This window comes from Rhinatrema bivittatum, chromosome 9 (genome assembly GCF_901001135.1).
Source record: "Rhinatrema bivittatum chromosome 9, aRhiBiv1.1, whole genome shotgun sequence".
NCBI classification, from domain to species: Eukaryota; Metazoa; Chordata; class Amphibia; order Gymnophiona; family Rhinatrematidae; genus Rhinatrema; species Rhinatrema bivittatum.
In genome coordinates, this window is record NC_042623.1 from 232,137,427 (window position 1) to 232,161,687 (window position 24,261).

Below are 24,261 nucleotides of genomic sequence, written 5' to 3' on the forward strand. Positions count from 1 at the left end.
TATTCCTTCTACCACGATTGTCCAAGTCCTCAATTTTATCGTGGAGCGCTTTTAAATCAGCGGAGGTTTTGTTTTGTCGGGTCACCAAGCTATTTATCGCATCCCCGTGTCCATCAATACGGGTTTCCGTCTCGTCTACCCGGTTCCCCAGGGCAGCGAGATCCTCTTTGAGGTCAGCCACCGACACCATAATGTCTTGTCTATATTGCTTCATGTCGGCTCTTAATTCCATAAACCAGCGCCTGGCTTCCTCTCTAGAGAGTGCAGTAGTTGAGGAAGCCGGATCCGGTTCCTGGGGGTCTCTCACCTCATCCGCCGGTTCTCCTGTGCTGCCCGGTGCCACGGCCCCGCTCTCGGCACCATCTTGGCTTGCATCCGGGGAGAGTTTCCCGTATGAATATTGCCTTAAATCCATCGTTTTTCGCTTGCTGGTCATAGTGGGAGCGAGTAATGCAGTGCTGGTATTCCCTAAAGTTTTTCGCCAAAAAATTGAAATGATTGAGGGATTTTGCGAGGGTTAATAGGTCCGGAGGGAGCGGAGCTGAGCCAACGTGCGTCCTCTCACATTGGATGCGAACAGCGCCCCCCGAGTTCCCCCTTTTGTGTCTTTTGGATAAACATGTTTTCCAGTTGAAAGAGTGAAAAATATCACATGATGTTCCATCTAAAATGGAGGACTAAAGGACATCTTGTCCTTGGATCTGAAATGGTGGATAAGATTTAAGATGGAGAAAAGGGACACATTATAGCTTATATCATACTAACTACTAATCAGTATATCTTTGGATGAAGGAATAAACCCCGTCCATGACCGGTTCCATGGTGTGACTCAAATAGCATGAGGAAAGGAAGGGGTAAGAAAAACGGTGTGTATATAATGTTAAAGAAAAAGTATATAATGATCTTTCTATGTGATTATAGGCAGAGTAACTGAGTTTTATTTTTGTCTGAGATAGTTTTGGGTTTTTTTGCAATAAAACCACATAAAAGTAAAACTACTGGTTTCATGTCAGACTTTCTTGTGCAAATATAAAGAAGGAGCAGTGCTGCACTCCACAATTCGTAGCAAAATCCACTAAGGAGTGCAAGAAGACTCTAGGTCCAATAATTTCATATTCAACATTCTTTATTTGTAATTTTAAATATTTCAAGGAGCCACTCCTGATTTCAAATAATGCACAGATAAATGACTGCTTCAGGGTCCCCCGACACGGACCCCGTGTTTCGCCCGAAGGCTGCGTCGGGAGGGACAGTCTATAATTTCAACAAAAGCTAAAAGAAGAACAAAACGTCAGTATTAGAGGTAATGGACCAATTTAAGGGTACAGAGTGTATATAATACCGCCGAGACACGTACCTTAAAGTCAGCTGAGGAGTTCACACAGCTCAAAATGGCAAGGAGGGCGGGCGGCTAGACTAAACTCAGCGTTTTTAAAAGGATCTATTTTGGCGCGTTTTTTACCACCAATCAGAGGAACGAATCAGCTAACCAATCAGGGCTGGACAACCTGCACGCTACAAAATGAGTGATGTCATACAACGCTAACTAATGTAGGGAAACACACAGATGCCATTTTGAGCTGTGTGAACTCCTCAGCTGACTTTAAGGTACGTGTCTCGGCGGTATTATATACACTCTGTACCCTTAAATTGGTCCATTACCTCTAATACTGACGTTTTGTTCTTCTTTTAGCTTTTGTTGAAATTATAGACTGTCCCTCCCGACGCAGCCTTCGGGCGAAACACGGGGTCCGTGTCGGGGAACCCTGAAGCAGTCATTTATCTGTGCATTATTTGAAATCAGGAGTGGCTCCTTGAAATATTTAAAATTACAAATAAAGAATGTTGAATATGAAATTATTGGACCTAGAGTCTTCTTGCATAGACTTTCTTGTGCAGCAATTCTGTGTCAATGTGACAGTTGCCTCTGGAGACATCAAGGGACTTGTGAGTGGTTTTATGCTATTTCAGGATTTTTGAAAGGAACTAAGGGGTATTTTCTGCAACATCTCATTTGCATTCGATAATACAGACCACCAAATCTTGCAGTACCGACTTAGAGAACGCAGAATCTCTGGAACAACTTTTGATTGGTTTTAAGTCATTTTATCCTTTAGGGGTTCATATATGACAGTATGAGGACAAAAAGCTTTGATCCTAGCTAAAAAGATAATTTTGAAACACTGGGTGCTACCAGAGGCCCCAACGATTACTCAATGCAGAAATGCTCTGCATCAGATGTGTCTTATGGAAAAGTATAACAAAATTATTGATGTATCAAGGTAAAAAAAGTGTTCTTGAAGATCTGGGACTCCTATATATAAAGCTTGCCACACAAAGCAAGAAGTATGATATTGAATTATTTTCTGTAATTGGTCAATTAGAAGGCTTGCACCATGTAGGTGAACTATGTGCCCTAGTTCCCTGGGTCATTCTGTTGAGTTTGGGGAGTGGAGGGGTTGTTTTCAGTGTATTTTCTCTGAATGAAATTGTTGTAATTTAACTTGCTTGCATATTTATTATTTATTTATTTATTTATTTATAGTTTTTATATACCGGGAGTTCCTGTATACAATACATATCACTCCGGTTTACAAATAACAGTAAGAACTACTGCCGGGGGCAGTTTACATGGAACAAATCCTGGAACAAATCAGAACACTTGATCTAAATAAATAGTAAAAGAACAAAGCTGCCGGGGGCAGTTTACATGGAACAAGTATGCAAAAACCTTTCACCACTGTATGGTGTATTTTCAATTTTAGTATATATTAAAGAAAAACCCAATAAAAAAAGATTTGAATATAATTCATATTTGACTGGTCGGAAGCAATAAGTCCAGTGTGGCACAAATTATTCTGCCTGGTACAATCACCAGAGGATTCTCGCAGGGCTCAGCCTTATCTGCAACTTAATTTAATACTTACATGACACTTACATCCAGATTATTAGCTGGGCTCTGCGAGGGATACAGAATCTTTACAGATGATATGCAATTCTATATCCAATGGCTACCACTTGGGATGATACTGCATCGTTAATTTCTTGCTGCAGGTCCACCGTGAGGCAATGGCTGACTTGTAAAGTTAGCTCTTATTCTAGCAAAAACTGAAATCCCTGTAATTAAGTTTAGTAAACTTGTTGAGGTACTCCAGATGATTCAAGTTGATCTCTTTGTGTCCATTCACAACCGCAAAGTAGAGAACTTCTACTCGCTTACTCGCAGCCGCCACTCACAGCCGAGGGACGCCTTTGCCCTCTTGTGGTCCAGCGATCTCCTCTACGCGTACCCTCCACTTCCACTCGTATCGAAGACTCTTGTGAAGTTACGAAGGGACAAGGGTTTAATGATTCTGATAGCCCCTCACTGAGTTTGATTTTTGTCTGAGATTGGGGTTTTTTGTTTTTTTTTTTGCAATAAAACCACATAAAAGTAGAACTGAAAAGACTGGGACTACTCATTAACTCTAATTTGACTTTTAGGAATCAGATTAACTCAGTAATTTGGTCAGGCTTCTTTAAATTATGAGTCTTACAAGGGCTAAAGCTGTTATTTACAGATTTTTGTGCAGTAGTTCAAGCTCTAATTCTGTAGTTACTGGACTGCTGCAATTCTTTATACATTGGTCTCTATTGAAAGCTCGGTAACTGTTACAAAATTCTACAGTGCACCTTATTACAGGATGCCCCATGAGAAATCATATCACACCTGTGCTCTATGATCTTCGCAAGCCACAAATTCATTGGTGGATCATTTATAAAGCTGCAATATTAGTACACAAACATGAAGCTCCAGATTTATCAGCCAGATCAAGCTTTACAGTCATTTCAGGGAGGTTTGCTAACTGTTCCCTCTATTCGCTTGCCTCAGTTAGTAGAGACAAGAGAACGAGCAATCTCGGTGGTAGCACCGGATGTCTTGAACTCCCCCCTTATGAATTGTACTTAACTAGCAAAAATAAATATAAGTTAATGTTAAGTGCCACTTTAACTAGACCTTCCCGTGGATTTTAGTAGTACTATGACTGCTAATTTTATGATTTTGTCAGATGCTCTGAGCTTTGTTTGTTTCTTTTATTATGTATGTTTCATTTTATTGTGCACCACCTAGAGCATAGGCATAAGTGGCATATAAATATCAATAAATATAAGTAGGTTCTACAAAGCCCTGAGGAATTGTGCTGACTTACAGGGGATTACCAACATATTTTACTGGGATGGTCTTAGTGTCTCAGGACAAGAACTGAAAGCTATGAACATAAGAATATGCCATACTGGGTCACACCAAGGGTCCATCAGGCCTAGCATCCTATCTCCAACAGTGGCCAATCCAGGCCATAAGAGCCTGGCAAGTTCCCAAAAACTAAGTCTATCCCATGTCACTGTTGCCAGTACAGCAGAGTTGCTTACCTGTAACAGGTGTTCTCACAGGACAGCAGGATGTTAGACCTCACATATGGGTGACATCATCAGGATGGAGCCCAATCACGGAACACTTTTGTCAAAGTTTCTAGAACTTTGACTGGCACCTACTGGGCATGCCCAGCATGGCACTAACCCTGCATCCAGCAGGGGTCCCCCTTCAGTCTTGTGTATAGCAAGAAGTACATGCGAAAAATAAAATAAATCGCAAGCGAACCCAACTCCACAGGGTGACAGGCGGGTTTCATGAGGACTAACATCCTGCTGTCCTGTGAGAACACCTGTTACAGGTAAGCAACTCTTCTTTCTCACAGGACAAGCAGGATGATAGTCCTCACATATGGGTGAGTAGCGAGCTAAGGATGCCCAAGCAATGCACCAAATGCACCCACAGACATGCAACAGACACAACAACAGGGGTGGATTTGGGTAGAAGGGCATCCTGAAAACCCTGAACGGGTCGCTGGTAGGATGTTGGGTAGTTAAGCTGAGAATAAGTTGTGTAGAACAGACTGGCCAAAAATGGAATCTTGCCCGCCAACCTTATCTAAGCAATAATGGGCTGCGAAGTTATGGAGAGAGCTCCAGGTCGCAGGCTTACAAATATCAATAAGTGGCACCGAACGAAGCTGTGCCACTGAGGTTCCCACGGCCCTAAAAGAGTGTGCTTTTACACGGACTTCAAGCGGAATGCCTGCTTGCTGGTAGCAAAAAGAGATACAGTCCGCCAACCAGGAGGAAGGGTCTGTTTTCCCACTGGATTTCCCAATTTGATATTATCAAAAGAAACAAATAATCGAGTGGACTTCCTGTGGGCTGATGTGCGCTCTAGATAAAAGGCTAGGGCACGATTGCAGTCCAGGGAATGTACAGCATGTTCTCCTGGGTTTGAATGGGGCCTTGGAAAGAAAGTAGGTAAGATGATGGATTAATTAAGATGAAATTCCGACATTACCTTTGGTAAAAACTTAGGATGTATACAGAAGACCACTCTGTATGTAGAATTTTGATGTAAGGCGGGTAGGTGACTAATGCCTGTAACTCACTAACTCTGCGAGCGGATGTGATAGCGAGAAGAAAAATCACTTTCCATATGAGATAGCGGAGATCGCAGGAGTGGAGAGGCTCAAACGGAGGTTTCATGAGCCGTCCTAAGACCACGTTAAGGTCCCAAGCAGGGGCCGGAGGGCGCAATGGAGGTTTCAGGTGGAGCAAACCTCTCATGAAGCGTGTGACTAAGGGTTGTGTCGAAATAGAGACATCTCCCACGCCGTTGTGGAAAGCAGCTACCGCCCTGACATGCACCCTTATAGAGGAAGTTTTCAGGCCTGACTCAGACAGGTGCCAGAAACTTCGCGATGGAACAAGTGAAGGGGTCTATGGACATGGACGTGCACCAGACCGTAAACCTTTTCCACTTAGAACGATAAGACCGTCTCGTGAAAGGCTTTCATGAAGCTACCAGGACTCGGGATACAGACTCTGAAAGGTTAAGGTGTTGAAGTATTACCTTTCAACATCCAGGCTGTCAAGGACAGGGCCTGGAGGTTGGGGTGGCGAAGGCACCCATTGTTCTGAGTTATCAGAAATGGATCCTTCCCTAGAGGGATGCGCCGGTGAACTGATAGATCCTGGAGGATTGGGAACCAGACTTGGCATGGCCAGTGAGGGGCTATCAGAATCATTAAACCCTTGTCACTTCGTAACTTCACGAGAGTCTTCGATATGAGTGGAAGTGGAGGGTATGCGTAGAGAAGACCGCTGGACCACGAGAGGGCAAAGGCATCCCTCGGCTGTGAATGGCATCCCGAGTCCTGGTAGCTTCACGAAAGCCTTTCACGAGACGGTCTTATCGTTCTAAGTGGAAAAGGTTTACGGTCTGGTGAGCGAGCAGAAGTTCTCTACTTTGTGGTTGTGAATGGACACAAAGAGATCTATTTGTGGATAACCCCAATGTTGAAATATTGTGTCTGCTACCATGGGGTTGAGATACCATTCGTGCGGATGAAAGGTCCGGCTCAACCTGTCTGCCAGAATATTGTCCATGCCCACCAAGTAGGTTGCTCTGAGGTACATCGAGTGGGAAAGAGCCCACGCCCATATCTGTGCAGCTTCCTGACACAGAAGATAGGAGCCCGTTCCCCATTGCTACCTGGTTGTCGGTTTGAAACAGGATGGTCTTGTTTGAGAGACAATCCTGAAAGACTCGGAGGGCATATCTGATCGCTCGAAGTTCCAGGAAATTTATCTGATGTTTGGCTTCCTCTGGAGACCAGGTACCCTGAGTCTGTAGGTCGTCGACATGAGCACCCCAACCTAGATTGGAGGTGTCCGTTGTTAGGATAATTTGAGGTTCTGAAACCTGAAAGGGAAGGCCTTGAAGGAGGTTGGAGAGCTGTATCCACCAGGCCAGTGACAGGCGGAGCTGCTTGGTAACGTGGACAATGCTGGACATCGGATGATAAGCCTGAGTCCACTGGGACTTCAGAGTCCACTGCATGACTCATGGCGAGGTGCGACATGTACAGAGGATGCCATGTCATCCAGCAAAATGAGGAAATAAGCTGTCGAGTTATCTCGATTCCAAAGGCATTGTGCAAGGGATATGAGAGTGCGAGCTCGATCCTGAGGGAGGAATGCTTTTGCTTGCATGGTGTCCAGATTGGCTCCTATGAAGGATAGGGTTTGAGATGGAACTAGGCTGGACTTGGGGTAGTTGATCAGAAAACCAAGAGACAGCAAGGTGTGGATAGTTAGACGTAGGGAGGCTAGTGCAACCCTTTGAGTTGGAGCCCTTTATCAGCCAATTGTCGAGATAAGGGTAGATATGGATGCCTTGACATCTCAGGTAGGCCGTGACCACTACGAGGCCCTTGGTAAAGACTCGAGGTGCGGATGCTAGGCCGAATGGCAGAACCAGGTACTGAAAGTGCTGGGGGCCGACCAGGAATCGAAGGAATTTGCGGTGAGACGGAGTGATCGAGATGTGTGTATACGCGTCCTGAAGATCTATTGTACCTGAAGACTGGAGGGTGGCCAACGTAACCCCAATATTTAAAAAAGGATCCAGGGGCAATCTGCGTAACTATAGACCAATGAGCCTGACTTCAGTGCCGGGAAAAATAGTGGAAACTATTCTCAAGATCAAAATCGTAGAGCATATAGAAAGACATTGTTTAATGGAACATAGTCAACATGGATTTACCCAAGGGAAGTCTTGCCTAACAAATCTGCTTCATTTTTTTTTGAAGGGGTTAATAAACATGTGGATAAAGGTGAACAGGTAGATGTAGTGTATTTGGATTTTCAGAAGGCATTTGACAAAGTCCCTCATGAGAGGCTTCTAAGAAAACTAAAAAGTCATAGGATAGGAGGTGATTTCCTTTCATGGATTACAAACTGGTTAAAAGACAGGAAACAGAGAGTAGGATTAAATGGTCAATTTTCTGAGTGGAAAAGGGTAAACAGAGGAGTGCCTCAGGGATCTGTACTTGGACTGGTGCTTTTCAATATATATATAAATGATCTGGAAAGGAATACGACGAGTGAGGTTATCAAATTTGCAGATGATACAAAATTATTCAGTTTAGTTAAATCACAAGCATAAGAACGTAAGAAAATGCCATATTGGGTCAGACCAAGCGTCCATCAAGCCCAGCATCCTGTTTCCAACAGTGGCCAATCCAGGCCACAAGAACCTGGCAAGTACCCAAAAACTAAGTCTATTCCATGTTACCATTGCTAATGGCAGTGGCTATTCTCTAAGTGAACTTAATAGCAGGTAATGGACTTCTCCTCCAAGAACTTATCCAATCCTTTTTTAAACACCGCTATACTAACTGCACTAACCACATCCTCTGGCAACAAATTCCAGAGTTTAATTGTGCGTTGAGTAAAAAAAGCTTTCTCCGATTAGTTTTAAATGTGCCCCATGATAACTTCATGGAGTGCCCCCTAGTCTATTATCCAAAAGAGTAAATAACCGATTCACATCTACCCGTTCTAGACCTCTCATAATTTTAAACATCTCTAATATATCCCCCCTCAGCCGTCTCGTCTCCAAGCTGAAAAGTCCTAACCTCTTTAGTCTTTCCTCATAGGGGAGCTGTTCCATTCCCCTTATCATTTTGGTAGCCCTTCTCTGTACCTTCTCCATCGCAATTATATCTTTTTTGAGATGCGGCGACCAGAATTGTACACAGTATTCAAGGTGCGGTCTCACCATGGAGCGATACAGAGGCATTATGACATTTTCCGTTTTATTCACCATTCCTTTTCTAATAATTCCCAACATTCTGTTTGCTTTTTTGACTGCCGCAGCACACTGCACCGACAATTTCAATGTGTTATCAACTATGACACCTAGATCATCTTGGGTTGTAGCACCTAATATGGAACCCAACATTGTGTAATTATAGCATGGGTTATTTTTCCCTATATGCATCACCTTGCACTTATCCACATTAAATTTCATCTGCCATTTGGATGCCCAATTTTCCAGTCTCATAAGGTCTTCCTGCAATTTATCACAATCTGCTTGTGATTTAACTACTCTGAACAATTTTGTGTCATCTGCAAATTTGATTATCTCACTCGTCGTATTTCTTTCCAGATCATTTATAAATATATTGAAAAGTAAGGGTCCCAATACAGATCCCTGAGGCACCCCACTGTCCACTCCCTTCCACTGAGAAAATTGCCCATTTAATCCTACTCTGTTTCCTGTCTTTTAGCCAGTTTGCAATCCACGAAAGGACATTGCCACCTATCCCATGACTTTTTACTTTTCCTAGAAGCCTCTCATGAGGAACTTTGTCAAACGCCTTCTGAAAATCCAAGTATACTACATCTACCGGTTCACCTTTATCCACATGTTTATTAATTCCTTCAAAAAAGTGAAGCAGATTTGTGAGGCAAGACTTGCCCTGGGTAAAGCCATGCTGACTTTGTTCCATTAAACCATGTCTTTCTATATGTTCTATGATTTTGATGTTTCGAATATTTTCCACTATTTTTCCTGGCACTGAAGTCAGGCTAACCTGTCTGTAGTTTCCCGGATTGCCCCTGGAGCCCTTTTTAAATATTGGGGTTACATTTGCTATCCTCCAGTCTTCAGGTACAATGGATGATTTTAATGATAGGTTACAAATTTTTACTAATAGGTCTGAAATTTCATTTTTTAGTTCCTTCAGAACTCTGGGGTGTATATCATCCGGTCCAGGTGATTTACTACTCTTCAGTTCGTCAATCAGGCCTACCACATCTTCTAGGTTCACCGTGATTTGGTTCAGTCCATCTGAATCATTACCCATGAAAACCTTCTCCATTATGGGTACCTCCCCAACATCCTCTTCAGTAAACACCGAAGCAAAGACATCATTTAATCTTTCCGCGATGGCCTTATCTTCTCTAAGGGCCCCTTTAATCCCTCGATCATCTAACGGTCCAACTGACTCCCTCACAGGCTTTGTGCTTCGGATATATTTAAAAAAGTTTTTACTGTGAGTTTTTGCCTCTACAGCCAACTTCTTTTCAAATTCTCTCTTAGCCTGTCTTATCAATGTCTTACATTTAACTTGCCAACGTTTATGCTTTATCCTATTTTCTTCTGTTGGATCCTTCTTCCAATTTTTGAATGAAAATCTTTTGGCTAAAATAGCTTCTTTCACCTCCCCTTTTTTTTTTTTTTTTTTTTTTAATTTGTAAAGTTTTTATTGACAATCACTCAAAACAGTAACAAATAATTATGCTCAACATCATAATAAAACATAATAAAAATAAAGGCCACTGCCAAAGAACAGAGCCTTGACCTTCATAGATTGTCAGTATTCATTGATAACAGATAAATATCTCTGACTGAGAGATATCTCCCCTACCCCCCCCCCCCCGCACATGTGAAAACAATGAATAATCAGGAGTCAGACTGTAATAAGTCTAAACAAATCGGTCTAACATACAGTAACTGAGGAAAATGCCTATCAGGAAGTTGAAGGCACCCCATAAATATGAAACATGAAGCCCTATAGAGAATAGGAGACTGCATGCACCTTTAAAACAATTATTTAAACAGCCTTAGAGACTGTCCACCGTTTATATGGTTGCCAAGTTTTTCGAAACTTAGACATCGTCTTGTGTTTATGTGCTGTGATTTCCCCCAGTGTGTGCGTCAGAGCCAGCAACTTCTGTACTTCAAGAATAGACGGAACTTCGGAACCCTTCCAGCATTTGGCCAATGCCCCCCTAGAAACGGTAACAGTGTATTTAATAAAAAGATTCTGAAAAACTGTAAGATCGGTGTCCTCTTTATTGAGCAGTGCCTGTGCAGGGGTAAGAACCACCTCCCTAGCAAGAACTGTAGTAATCCAATTGGACACTGTGTCCCAAAATAACTGGATTTTAGGACATTCCCACCACATGTGTATAAATGTACCTAGACCTTGGCACTGTTTCCAGCACCTGTCGGACTGAGATAAATGGCGCCGACACAATCGGTCTGGGGTCCAATACCAGCGAAACAATAATTTATAGCCATTTTCTATATGTGTGGAGGAGATAAGTCCCTTACCCACCGACTGAGATAATTTGTGCCAGGAGTCCACCGTCCAGGATACTCCCAGATCCCTTTCCCAGGCAATTATATGTGATTCTTTTGACGAGGAGATGCCTATCAAAAGAGCATAAATACGCGAAATGTGCTTTCTGGTCTTCCCCGCTTGTTGGCACAAAGCTTCAAATGGGGGTAAACCCAGACTCAAGTCGGTCAATTTTAATGAGTGAGTAACAAAGTGGACCACTTGTGTGTAAAAATATAGGTCTGTAGGATCTAAAGAATAACGCTCTCGTAGACTATGAAAAGGTACAAAACCCCCTGGGACCCATATATGAGTAATCGCATAAATACCCAAGGACCGCCAATGGTGAAGCCGCCGACACTGTGCAGCCTTGCAAAAGGAGTGGTGGTGGAATAAATGTGTACTAGAAAAAGTTTGCCTGGGGCCCACCAAGGTAGTCCTCCATTTATGCCATACTGCCAGAGTAGCACGAACAGTTTCAGGCAAACTAACCAAAGGATGCCATGTGCGCTGATTCTGCCAGAGTAAGGCCGATAAAGGTAAGTCACCTAACATAGCTTGTTCCAACTGTACCCAGGGCTTCGAGCTATGAGGATTATTCCAGTCCACTGCGGCTTTTAAATGAGCCGCCCCATGGTACCCGTGCAATGACGGCATCCCTAGTCCTCCTTGGGATTTGGAGAGATATAAAATGGTTTTCTTAATCCTAGGTTGTTTTGCCTGCCACAAATACTTTAAGAGTCTACCTTGCCATTTGTCTAACAATTTATTGGGTACCACAATAGGTAAAGTTTGAAACAGGTATAAAAGCCTTGGTAGAATGTTCATCTTTATTACCGCTAGTCTTCCCAGCCAGGATATGTGGTACCTATCCCACTCCTCTAATTCCTTATAGATTTTAGCAAGTAAGGGGGGATAGTTAAGTTGAAAAATATCAGACTCCCCCCCAAGGTATATCCCCAGATATTTCAATTTGCCTTTGGCCCATTTAAAAGGATGGGATTTCTTAATTTGCGCAGTCACTGCCTCAGGAACATTAACGTTTAGCAATTCTGACTTGTCCCAATTTATTTTAAATCCCGACACCTCGCTAAAGGCCGAGAGTTCTGTTGACAAAGCGCAGAGGGACTCCCCAGGTCGGGTAATAGTAAATAAAATATCGTCCGCAAAAAGGGACATTTTGGAGGAGAACGTTCCCAAGCCCAGCCCCTGGATTCGGGGATTGGCTCGGATATGATGGGTAAAAGGTTCCAAAAATATGGCAAAAAGTAACGGGGATAAAGGGCAACCTTGTCGGGTACCCCTACCCACCATAAACGGATCCGAATATCCCCCGTTAATTTTGAGACATGCTTGTGGAGCTGTATAAAGTTTTTGGATCCACCGAATGAATTTATCCCCAAAATGATAAGCCCTCATTGTTTGAAAAAGGAAGGGCCAATGAACAAAGTCGAATGCTTTTTCAGCATCGACCGCCAATAGCAATAATGGTATCTCAATCTTTCGGGCCAGGCCAATTAAATCAATTATTTTCCTTACATTATCAGAGGCCATTCGACCTGGTATGAACCCTGATTGATCAACATGAATGAGTTGGGGAAGAAAATTATTAAGTCTGTTAGCCAGAATTTTAGCAAGAAGCTTCATATCTAAGTTAATCAGAGAGATCGGGCGATAGGAACCGCAAATAGTAGGGTCTCGCCCTGGTTTCGCCAAAATAGTCACCCCTGCCAGATTAGCCGAGGTCGACAGGGAAAGATTACCCTGCAAAGCGTTAAACAGGCGGACTAAAATAGGTATTACCAACCCCGCAAATTTTTTATAGAAAACCGCCGTAAAGCCATCTAGGCCAGGGGACTTTCCCACCTTCAGACTCTGAATCGCCCACCGTACTTCGGCTGGGGAAATATCGCGGTCCAAAAACTCCTGATTGGCTTGTGATATGGAGGGTAGGGATACAGACGAGAGATACCTCTCAATGCCATGAGAAGAAATAGCGGTATCCGTTGCATATAACTCTGAATAAAACCGGATAAATCTCTGTCGAATATCCGAGTTTGATGTGAGCATCCCCCCGGACTCATCCTTGATTTTAATAATATTATTTTGCACCTGTTGAGCTTTAAGCTTTTTAGACAAGAGTCTCCCCGCTTTATTGCCCCCCTCATAGTAAGTTTGTTTGGTGAGAAGTAAAGTATGGGCAATCCAAGCCGACTCAAGATGCTCCAAGTGAGCCCTCAAACTATCCATGGTTTCCAATAGGTGGGTTCCCCCATTATGCTGATGTTGAAGGCTCAATTCATGTAACCGCTGTAAAGTATCAGTTTTGTCTTTGATACTCTGTTTTTTAAGGTAGGACCCCCTAGCAATGAACTTCCCCCGTAGCACAGCTTTGAGACAGTCCCATAATATCATAGGCGTGATCCCCTCCCGATCATTAATCGTCACATACTCCTCAATATCCGATTGTATTTGTTGCACGAAAGCATCATCTGCTAATAGACTCTCATTTAACCGCCAGTATTGATGGCCCCTCTCATAATTATGTAAAGCAAATTGAAAAGATATCGGACCGTGGTCCGACCAGGAGATAGGACCGATTTGGGGAGTTTGTACCTGATTTACGCAACTTTTAGAAACAAAAAAATTATCAATCCTAGAATATGATTGAGGTGCCCTGGAATAAAAAGTATAAGCCCTGCCCCTGGGATTCCAGCAGCGCCATACATCTACCAGCAGCCATTGAGTAATAAAAGACCTAAAAGCCCCACGGTCCCGATTAGCAAGTGTGGCCGCCCCCCCGGAGTTATCCAAGTGAGGATTTATGGTGAGATTAAAATCGCCGCCGATCAATAGATGGCCCTTGGCATGTTGATTTAATAAACGGGAGATCCTCTGAAGATACTGGCCCTGACCAGAGTTGGGAGCATAGACATTAACCAAAGTAAATGTGATCCCTCCTATTACTAAAATCAGAAGGAGGTATCGGCCCTCTGGATCCCCATAACAAGCAACTTCCTCATACAGCAAATCTTTGTGAATTAAAATTCCCTCCCCTAAATATTTGTGACTGAGAGGCCTCGCAGTCCAGTATTGTATGGGGTATAAAGGGTGCCTGAGTAGAATTTCATGTCGCCGTTTAAGGTGGGTCTCTTGGAGGAACGCAATGGTGGCATTAGAAGATTGCAATTCCGAATAGAGACTATGTCTTTTATATGGGGAATTAAGACCCTTAACATTAAGGGATAAAAAAGTTAAACTGACCATCCCTGTATCATATAAAGCGTATATCCAGCGTCCCCCAGGCTACCAACCACCCACAAAAGGTACAACGGTCCCGACTCGCCCCAACCGGCCTGAATATACATTCTAGGATAGACCCACAAAATAAAAACCCCATCAATCATTACAAAATACATGTGACTGTGCCCTCCCCCCCGCCCGCCCAACCCCCTCCTCCCCTCGCTTTACCATATCCCCCTCAAGATGGAGTACAAGTACTATCCAACTTGACCTCAGTAGAGAGGAATTAGTCATCCTCAGGTGACTAAAAAAACTTATCCAAACCACATAATAATAACTAGTAGTGAACAAATAACAATACATCCCTTAAGAGAGTATGCATAAGAACAGAAAAAGGATAACCATCCATGAGCACATAAAGGGGCTCTGCCCGAGCCTTCCCTGGGTGGAGCCTAGCATATTAGGAAAAGAAGAAGAAAAAGAGAAAAGGAAAAAGAGGCTCCTGCGTAACAGTCAATGCTGCCACCAGATGTCCCATGCAAAAATTAATCCATGCGATCTCCCACAGTTCACGGGCCAACACCCGAAGCCTCAGAATGGGGTATATTCCGGCGCAGTCTTTTGTCACCCCGGTCTACTCTCTGCCATTGCGGAAAGGTCTCCCTGCGGCTGTGGGGTTTAGGCGGCATTATAAGATGATCAAATCCAGCATATCCTGCCTGATGAATCAAGCGCTCCGCTTCCAGTAGAGTCTTGACACGATGGGGATCCCCCTTTAGGGTGAAACTTATGCCAAAAGGGAAGAGCCAGCGGTACCGTATGTTTTCCGCACGGAGAAAATCTGTCACCGGTTTAAGTTCTTGTCGCCGCCGTATAGTAATTGGTGAAAGATCAGGAAAGACCATAATGGCTTCCCCCTGCCATTGCCACGTTGCCTGTTTTCGGGCAATGTTCATAAGTCGGTCTTTCGTGGTATAATCGTGAAAACACGCCAAAATGTCCTTGGGTTTGTTGGCTACCCGAGGTCCCATTACTCGATGTGCCCGGTCAATCTTAATGTCCCCTGCTAATGTTTCAGAAGTCGAAGCGGCTGAGGACGCTGTCAGCATGGCACAAATTTGCTTTACCACCTCTTCACAGTTTCCGTTTGCAGGAGACTCCGGGATTCCCCTAAACCGAATATTATGCCGCCTCGAGCGATTTTCCAAGTCCTCAAGTTTTTCATTTAAGCGCTCCAGCTCTGTTTGCGTATGGGTTTGTTGTTCCCGCATAGTTTTAAAATGATTGCAATTAGCATCTACGCGTGTTTCCAGCTCGAAAAGCCGACGCCCTTGGTCGGCCATCTCGCTACGGAGGTCTTCTATGGACTGTTTAATATCACTGGTTTTAGTAGCGAGCTCGGATTTCAACTCCGCAAACCACGTTTTCATTTCATCTTTGGTCGGGAATGTGCTCGGTACCTGGCTTGCCTGTTCGTCCGCACTGTCCTGCTCGGAGGCCGCGTCCTCCAGAGCCGCCATTTCCTCCTCACACGCGGTCCTCCCGTCTCCTTCCGTTTTTTTATAGGAAAACTTTTTAAAGTCAATTTGTTTGCGTCTCGTGGACATCAGGACGCTCAGAAGCTCGGAGCCCGCGCTGGTAATACAAATTTTGTTAAAGCGATGGTTATATTATTTAGGGAGTAAGTCTGTGGTCGGAGGAGCTCTCTAGTCAAGCGACCATCCCTGAGGGTGACGTCACTTCCTCCCTTTCACCTCCCCTTTTAACCATGCCGGTAATCGTTTTGCCTTCTTTCCACCTTTCTTAATGTGTGGAATACATCTAGACTGTGCTTCTAGAATGGTTTTTTTTTTTTTTTTTTTTAACAATGACCACACCTCTTGGACATTTTTTACTTTTGTAGCTGCTCCTTTCAGTTTTTTTCTAACAATTTTTCTCATTTTATCAAAGTTTCCCCTTTTGAAAGTTTAGCACAAGAGCCTTGGATTTGCACACTGTTCCTCTTCCAGTCATTAAATCAAATTTGATCATATTATGATCACTATTGCCAAGCGGCCCCACCACCTTTACCTCTCTCACCAAGTCCTGTGCTCCATTGAGAATTAGATCTAAAATTGCTCCCTCTCTCGTCGGTTCCTGAACTAATTGCTCCATAAAGCTATCATTTATTCCATCCAGGAACGTAATCTCTCTAGCATGTCCCGATGATACAGTTACCCAGTCAATATTGGGGTAATTGAAGTCTCCCATTATTACTGCACTACCAATTTGGTTAGCTTCCCTAATTTCTCTTAGCATTTCACTGTCCGTCTCACCATCTTGACCAGGTGGACGGTAGTATACCCCTATCACTATAGTCTTCCCCGACACACAAGGGATTTCTACCCATAAAGATTCAATTTTGTATTTAGTCTAATGCAGGATGTTTATCCTGTTGGACTCTATGCCATCCCGGACATAAAGCGCCACACCTCCTCCCGGGTGCTCCTCTTTGTCACTGTGATATAATTTGTACCCCAGTATAGCACTGTCCCATGGTTATCCTCTTTCCACCATGTCTCTGAGATGCCAATTAAGTCTATGTCATCATTCACTGCTATACATTCTAATTCTCCCATCTTACTTCTTAGACTTCTGGCATTAGCATACAAAAATTTCAAAGTTTGTTTTTTGTTTGTATTTTCATTCTGCTTTTTAATTGATAGGGTTAAGTTAGAATGTTTTAGCTCAGGTGAGTTTTTAGTTACAGTCACTTGGACTATTTTTCTAATTATTGGAACCTCACTGTTGGGATGCCCTAATTCTAATGCATCATTAGTATCCTTTGAAGATACCTCTCTCCGAACCATTCGCTGCTGAGCGACTGTCGGCTTTCCCCTTTGTGATACATTACAGGAGGACCTTGCAAGACTGGAAGATTGGGCATCCAAATGTGGACAAGTGCAAGGTGTTGCATATAGGGAAAAATAACCCTTGCTGTAGTTACACGATGTTAGGTTCCATATTAGGAGCTACCACCCAGGAAAAAGATCTAGGCATCATAGTGGATAATACTTTAAAATAGTCGGCTCAGTGTGCTGCAGCAGTCAAAAAAGCAAACAGAATGTTAGGAATTATTAGGAAGGGAATGGTTAATAAAACGGAAAATGTCATAACGCCTCTATATTGCTCCATGGTTAGACCGCACCTGGAATACTGTGTACAATTCTGGTCGCCGCATCTCAAAAAAGATATAGTTGCGATGGAGAAGATACAGAGAAGGGCAACCAAAATGATAAAGGGGATGGAACAGCTCCCCTATGAGGAAAGGCTGAAGAAGTTAGGGCTGTTCAGCTTGGAGAAGAGACAGCCGAGGGGATATGATAGAGGTCTTTAAGATCATGAGAGATCTTGAACAAGTAGATGTGAATTGGTTATTTACACTTTCGAATAATAGAAGGACTAGGGGGCATTCCATGAAGTTAGCAAGTAGCACATTTAAGACTAAACGGAGAAAATTCTTTTTCACTCAACGCACAATAAAGTTCTGGAATTTGTTGTCAGAGGATGTGGCTAGTGCAGTTAGTGTGGCTGGGTTCAAAAAAGGTTTGGATAAGTTCTTGGAGGAAAAGTCCATTAACGGCTATTAATCAAATTTACTTAGGGAATAGCCACTGCTATTAATTTCATCAGTGGCATGGGATCTTCTTAGAGTTTGGGTAATTGCCAGGTTCTTGTGGCCTGGTTTGGCCTCTGTTGGAAACAGGATGCTGAGCTTGATGGACCCTTGGTCTGACCCAGCATGGCAATTTCTTATGTTCTTAAAGCCAATCTCCTCTTTATAGAAGAGGAAGTAGAGAGCTCAAGGTTACCATCCTGAACTTTTCCTTCTACAGATATTTGTTTAAGGCACGCAGGTCCTGTATTGGACAAATGCCCCCTGACTTTTTTAGGATGAGGATCTACCTGGAATAGTACCCCTGCCCCTGCTGGGAGAGGGGCACTGGTTCTACTGCCCGGGATTTCAAGAGGGTTGAAACCTCCTCCTCCAGAAGAGAGGAATGGTCGGATGATCCCCCACATCAGCCAAGGTGGGGAGTCCGCCTGTACAGTCAGGAAGTTGAGGGTGGTAACCTTGAGTCAGTACAGCAAGTACCCACTGATCTGAAGTGATCGTGTGCCATATGTTGGTGAAGTGGCACAACCGACCACCGACGGGTACGGACGGCAGAGGAGGTTGGCTTATGCTCTCCAGCGAGGAGTCAAAATCCAGCAGCTAGGCCCGGTGGAGGGGCTGGCTGAGTCTTCTGAGGCCGGGATTGTCTGGCCTGACCTTTCTGGTAAGGTCTGGAGGAGCAACCTCAAGTAGCAAGAGGATAATATCTCCATGGCTTGAAGGACGGCCACTTAGAGTCTCTTCGGAATGTCCTTTTATAGGTGGACAGGAAATCAGAAGGCACAGATGAAAGCTGGCGTAGCGTCTCGTGGCGGTCTTTAAGCTGTGCTACAGTCTTCTGGATTTTGTCCCCGAAGAGATTGTCTCCAGTACAGGGCAGGTCAGCCAATCGGTCCTGTATCTCTGGTCTTAAGTCAGTGGACTTCAGCCAGGTCCACCTTCATGCACTAATCGCCGCTGCGGACACCCTAGAGGCAGTGTCAAAAATATCATAGGCAGCGCAGACCTCGTGCTTGCCAGCTTCTAGACCCTTCTGAGCCAGGGCATTGATTTGATCCTAAAGCTGGTTGGGTAAAGACTCAGAGAAATCCTGGATCTTCTTGAATAGGTATCTGTTATACTGGGTCATGTATAACTGGTAGGAAGTAATGCGAGAAATAAGCATTGATCCATGGAAAACATGACGGCCAAATGCATCGAGGGACCTCTATTCTTTCCCTGGAAGAATGGAAGAATAAGGTTTATAAAGTCGTGCTTTTTTCTGGGCCGACTCCACAACCACAGAATAGTGATCCAGCTGTGGTTTTTGGAAACCAGGGGCTGTCTGTACCAGGTAGGTGGCATCTGTTTTCTGATTCACCGGTGGCACAGAGCCTGGATGCTCCCAATTCCTCTTCAGCAAGTCCAGGAGAACTTCATTAACAGGTATGGACATGATCTCCTTGGGTGCATCTACGAATTGGAGCACTTCCAGCATTTTGTCTCTGGAGTCCTCTTCTGTCTGAAGTTGGAATGGTATGGCTTCAGACATTTCCTTTATAAAATTAATAAAGGACAGGTCCTCTGGAGGAGAACGTCTTCTCTCCTCAGGGGGAGACAGCTCTGAAAGTAGATCATCAGTATCCTGGGAAGAATCATCAGTCCAAGGATCGTAAGGTTGATCACCGGCTCCCATAGGATCTCCAGAGGGGAGTAATGGTGCTATTCCTGTGAAGGTTCAGGCCTAGACACCGACAGCATCGATGGTGGCACCGATTGAGGACGATGCGGTATCGATGGCAGAATAGGCACAGATGGAACCGGTAACATCGACGGGCGAGTCTGTGGCAAGATCCCAGATGGTCCGGGGATAGGTTCCAGCATCGGTGTTTCCTCGTCTTCCGATGATAAAGGTATCAGCATGGAAGGCGGTGGACATACCGGTATCCTCGGTTCCACCGATGGAAGAGCACAGATCAGCGCATCCAGTCTGCCAAGTAGCTGTGTGAGAGCTGTGGGTATCGGGTTGGTGACTGGGGCTGGCATCGGTGTCGGCGCCAATGGAGGTTGGAAGCCCTGCAGAGCCTTACCTATGGCCTCTTGGATCATCCGATCCAATTCCTCATGGAAGCCTGGGGCATGCAACCCCCAGCTCCGGAGTAGGAGGCAATACTAGCGTAGCCGTAGGGTCCACCGGTGAAAGTGGAGTCGCAGCTCCCGGCACCAATGAAGGTGGGGGAACGCCTCGGTGAGCCAGTCGCAGAGGAGGATGGGGCCTTCTCTGGATGGGATTTCTTATTCCTTGGTTCAGTCGACGCCAATGCCACAGGCTTGCCTGGATTGGCGGACTGAGCCTTCCGGTGATGGTGTCGATGTTTTTCACGATGTTCTCCTCAATCCTTCTCCGGATCCAATGAGGAAGAAGTCAACACCTTCGGAATAGTTGGTGCCAGTCGGGCAGCACCGGTGTCCCGCTGCTGACGAGAGGTCGATGGCACTGGCTCAGACAATGTCGAAGCGGTCAATGAAGTCTGAGGCTTTGCTTGAAAAAGAAACTCCATCTTCTCTGAGCAGGCCTTACGGCCCTTCAGTGTCATTTGGGCACATTTGGTGCAAGTTAGGATGTCATGGTCGGATCCCAAACATAACACACAAACCCTATGCGGGTCTGTGATGGACATTGTCCGAGGACAGTCAGGGCACAGACGAAAACCAGATGCCATGGCTTCGACAAAAATTTAACCGCAGTGCGGTCGATGGCCAGTAGGCCCCAAAGGGAAAACTCGACGGGAATCGACTGCAAACGAGGGTAAAGCCTTACCTTTTGACCGTGGAGTATGGAATCGATAGAATTATTTTGAAAATTTTGAAAGACGTTCCGTGAGGAAAATTCCTGTCAGGAATCTCTAGAGAGCTCCTTAACCCGGGTGGCTACTGCTGCGTGGAAAAAAAAAAAGAGATTGAAGGGGGACCCCTGCTGGATGCAGGGCTAGTGCCATGCTGGGCATACCCAGTAGGTGTCAGTCAAAGTTCTAGAAACTTTGACAAATGTGTTCCGTGATTGGGCTCCATCCTGATGATGTCACCCATATGTGAGGACTACCATCCTGCTTGTCCTGTGAGAATAGCAATGTCCATTTTCTAAGTCAACTTAATAGCAGTTAATGGACTTCTCCTCCAAGAACTTATCCAATCCTTTTTTAAACCCAGCTACACTAACTGCACTAACCATATTCCCCTGGCAACAAATTCCAAAGTCTAATTGTGCGTTGAGTGAAAAAGAACTTTCTCAGATTAGTTTTAAATGTGCCACATTCTAACTTCATGGAGTGCCCCCTAGTCTTTCTATTATCCGAAAGAGTAAATAACTGATTCACATTTACCCGTTCTAGATCTCTCATGATTTTAAACACCTCTATCATATCCCCCCCCTCAGCCGTCTCTTCTCCAAGCTGAAAAGTCCTAACCTCTTTAGCCTTTCCTCATAGGAGAGCTGTTCCATCCCCTTTATCATTTTGGTCACCCTTCTCTGTACCTTCTCTGTCGCAACTTTATCTTTTTTGAGATGCAGTGACCAGAATTGTACACAGTATTCAAGGTGCGGTCTCACCATGGAGCGATACAGAGGCATTATGACATTTTCTGTTTTATTCAACATTCCCTTTCTAATAATTCCCAACTATCAGGTCGATACTGTAACGTGCGGTTGAAGATTTCCCGTCTGTAACGTGCTGGGAGCGCACAATTCGGACGCGTAAGGCGATTCAGCGATACAGTCTCCAGTTTCACGCGTCCTTAGCGCTTTTTAAAACAGACACATAACCCTTTCCGCACGCAGCATGTATATGCTATGTAAATGAACGAATTAGCTGTATAATGAAAGAATTAGCTATTCCCCTCCGATACTGTGAGGCGCGCTCAGATTATCTCCTTTGTAACCCGCTATTTTGCTGCGTCCTTAACCTGTTAGTTTACCGCCACCCTCTACTTGGTGTTAGTGTGGTGTTCGAAAATTAAAACGGGAATAAAGTGTAAAAAATGGTGTAAAAAAAGTGTAAAAACATTGCTTACCTGCCCTGGCCCTGTCCGGTCTCCGGTGCAGCCCCAGTCCTGTCCCCTCCTCCCGAAGCAAAAAAAAAAAAAAAAACCCGAAAAAGTAGCAAGGCTCGGGCCTGCTACGGTAGTCCCTTCTCCCTTCTCCTCCCGATTTCGGCGCTCAAGGCGGCCGGGTGGGCGTGCATTCATCCAGGCAGAGGGAGCCGGCGGCGAAAGCGGCCTCCGGCTCCCTCTGCCTGGATGAATGCCCAGCCCCCGCCGGCCGCGAATGAATGCCCGTGCGATTTCGGCACTCAAGGCACGAGCGCCGAAATCGCACGGGCATTCATTCACTGCCGGCGGGGGCCGTGCATTCATCCAGCGGCCCCCGCCAGCAGTGAATGAATGCCCGTGCGATTTCGGCGCTCAAGGCAGTCACATGACGTGACGTCACGCCTTGAGCGCCGAAATCGCACGGGCATTCATTCGCGGCCGGCGGGGGCTGGGCATTCATCCAGGCAGAGGGAGCCGGAGGCCCCCGCCGGCAGTGAATGAATGCACGCCCACCCGGCCGCCTTGAGCAGTTTTGTTTTTTTTTTTTGCTTCGGGAGGAGGAGACAGGACTGGGGCTGCACCGGAGACCGGACGGGGCCAGGGCAGGTGAGCGGGGGCTGGGGGATAGTTTGCCGAGCATCGGGGAACAAAACTGTCCACTTCCTGGTATCTGTCATTTCAAATGTCATTTGAAATGACAGATACCAGCGCAGCCGTGAAGCGTTAGGCCCGCGAACCCAGGATACTGTATAGGTGCTCTATACAGTAAAATGGGTTGCGCGGGCCTAACGCTTGCCTAAGGCTTCGCAGCCGCGGCATGCATTTGCATGCAATTAGAAGAGAGTATAGAGCGGTAGGTGAAGAGAACTGTGCGTGCGGGGATCGAGGGTGCGCCTGACACTGCCGCACTGTTTCTACCGCGGCCTTAGAGTATCGATCTGATTGTTTGCTTTTTTGGCTGCTGCAGCACACTGAACCGATGATTTCAATGTGTTATCCACTATGATGCCTAGATCTCTTTCTTGGGTGGTAGCTCCTAATATGAAACCTAACATTGTGTAAACTATAGCATGGGTTATTTTTCCCTATATGCATCACACCTTGCACTTATCCACATTAAATTTCATCTGCCATTTGGATGTCAAATTTTCCAGTCTCACAAGGTCTTCCTGCAATTTATCACAATCTGCTTGTGATTTAACTACTTTGAATAATTTTGTATCATCTGCAAATTTGATTATCTCACTCGTCATATTTCTTTCCAGATCATTTAGAAATATATTGAAAAGTACGGGTCCCAATACAGATCCCTGAGGCACTCCACTGCCCACTCCCTTCCACTGAGAAAATTGTCCATTTAATCCTACTCTCTGTTTCTTGTCTTTTAGCCAGTTTGTAATCCACAAAAGGACATCACCACCTATCCCATGACTTTTTACTTTTCCTAGAAGCCTCTCATGAGTATGAAGTAAACACTCTCATGAGTGTGAAGTAAACACTGATGTATGGATTCGAGATGCTTTTACTACAAGGCATTGTTTGATTTTATTTTATAACGCTTATTTCTAATGTTACGTTATGTCCTGTTTTTCCCGTTTATTTGACTCCTCTGTTCTCTGTATCGCCCTGAGCGAAAGTTGTTGTTGCAATGTAAACCGGTGTGATATGTATTTGCTACAGGAACATCGGTATAAAAAAAAACTAAAAATAATAAATAAATAAATACAAGTAGCTGGCTCTGAGCAGTGTGTTCCAGAGAACAGTCAGCAGGTCATGCAGGGTCTAGGTGGTGTTCAGTGACACCTATATTCTTTCCAAGACTACATGTGCACAAAGGAGAATAGGCTCTTCATTTTTGGACTACAAGAGAGCCATGACATATTACCTAAAGAACACTCAACCTTATAGTTGTGCTTCTCAACTGTTTGTCCTTTAATTCCAATAGATTGTTTTGCGACCACATTTTTCAGACTCTGTCCAATTGGCTAGCAGACTGTATAGTGCACTGTTATGTGTTGGCTGGCTTCCAGATTACGTACTCTGTTGAAGCTCATCAAGTGAAAGCCATAGCGACTTCAGAGGCTCATCTCATGGCCACATCTATTGCAAATATTTGCAAAGCTGCTGCTTGGTCCTCTATTCACACTAGGACAAAGCTGCTACTTGGTTCTACTACTGTCTGGACAGCATTCCAAAGATGACAGCAAAGTCAGACAAGCAATTCTGCCCTGCCTCTTCACCCAATAGTCCACTCTCCACCTGATGGAGCTGAGTTCACTTGTGTAATTAATCCACAATGCA

The 24,261-nt window shown here is 44.7% G+C and overlaps 1 protein-coding gene across 2 annotated transcripts in view; it reads right to left on the minus strand.

The window, feature by feature from the left end:
* Window positions 1-24,261, minus strand: part of ACAP2 (ArfGAP with coiled-coil, ankyrin repeat and PH domains 2) — a 338,624-nt gene that overhangs the window by 37,516 nt on the left and 276,847 nt on the right. The gene's annotated exons all lie outside the window — the stretch shown is intronic.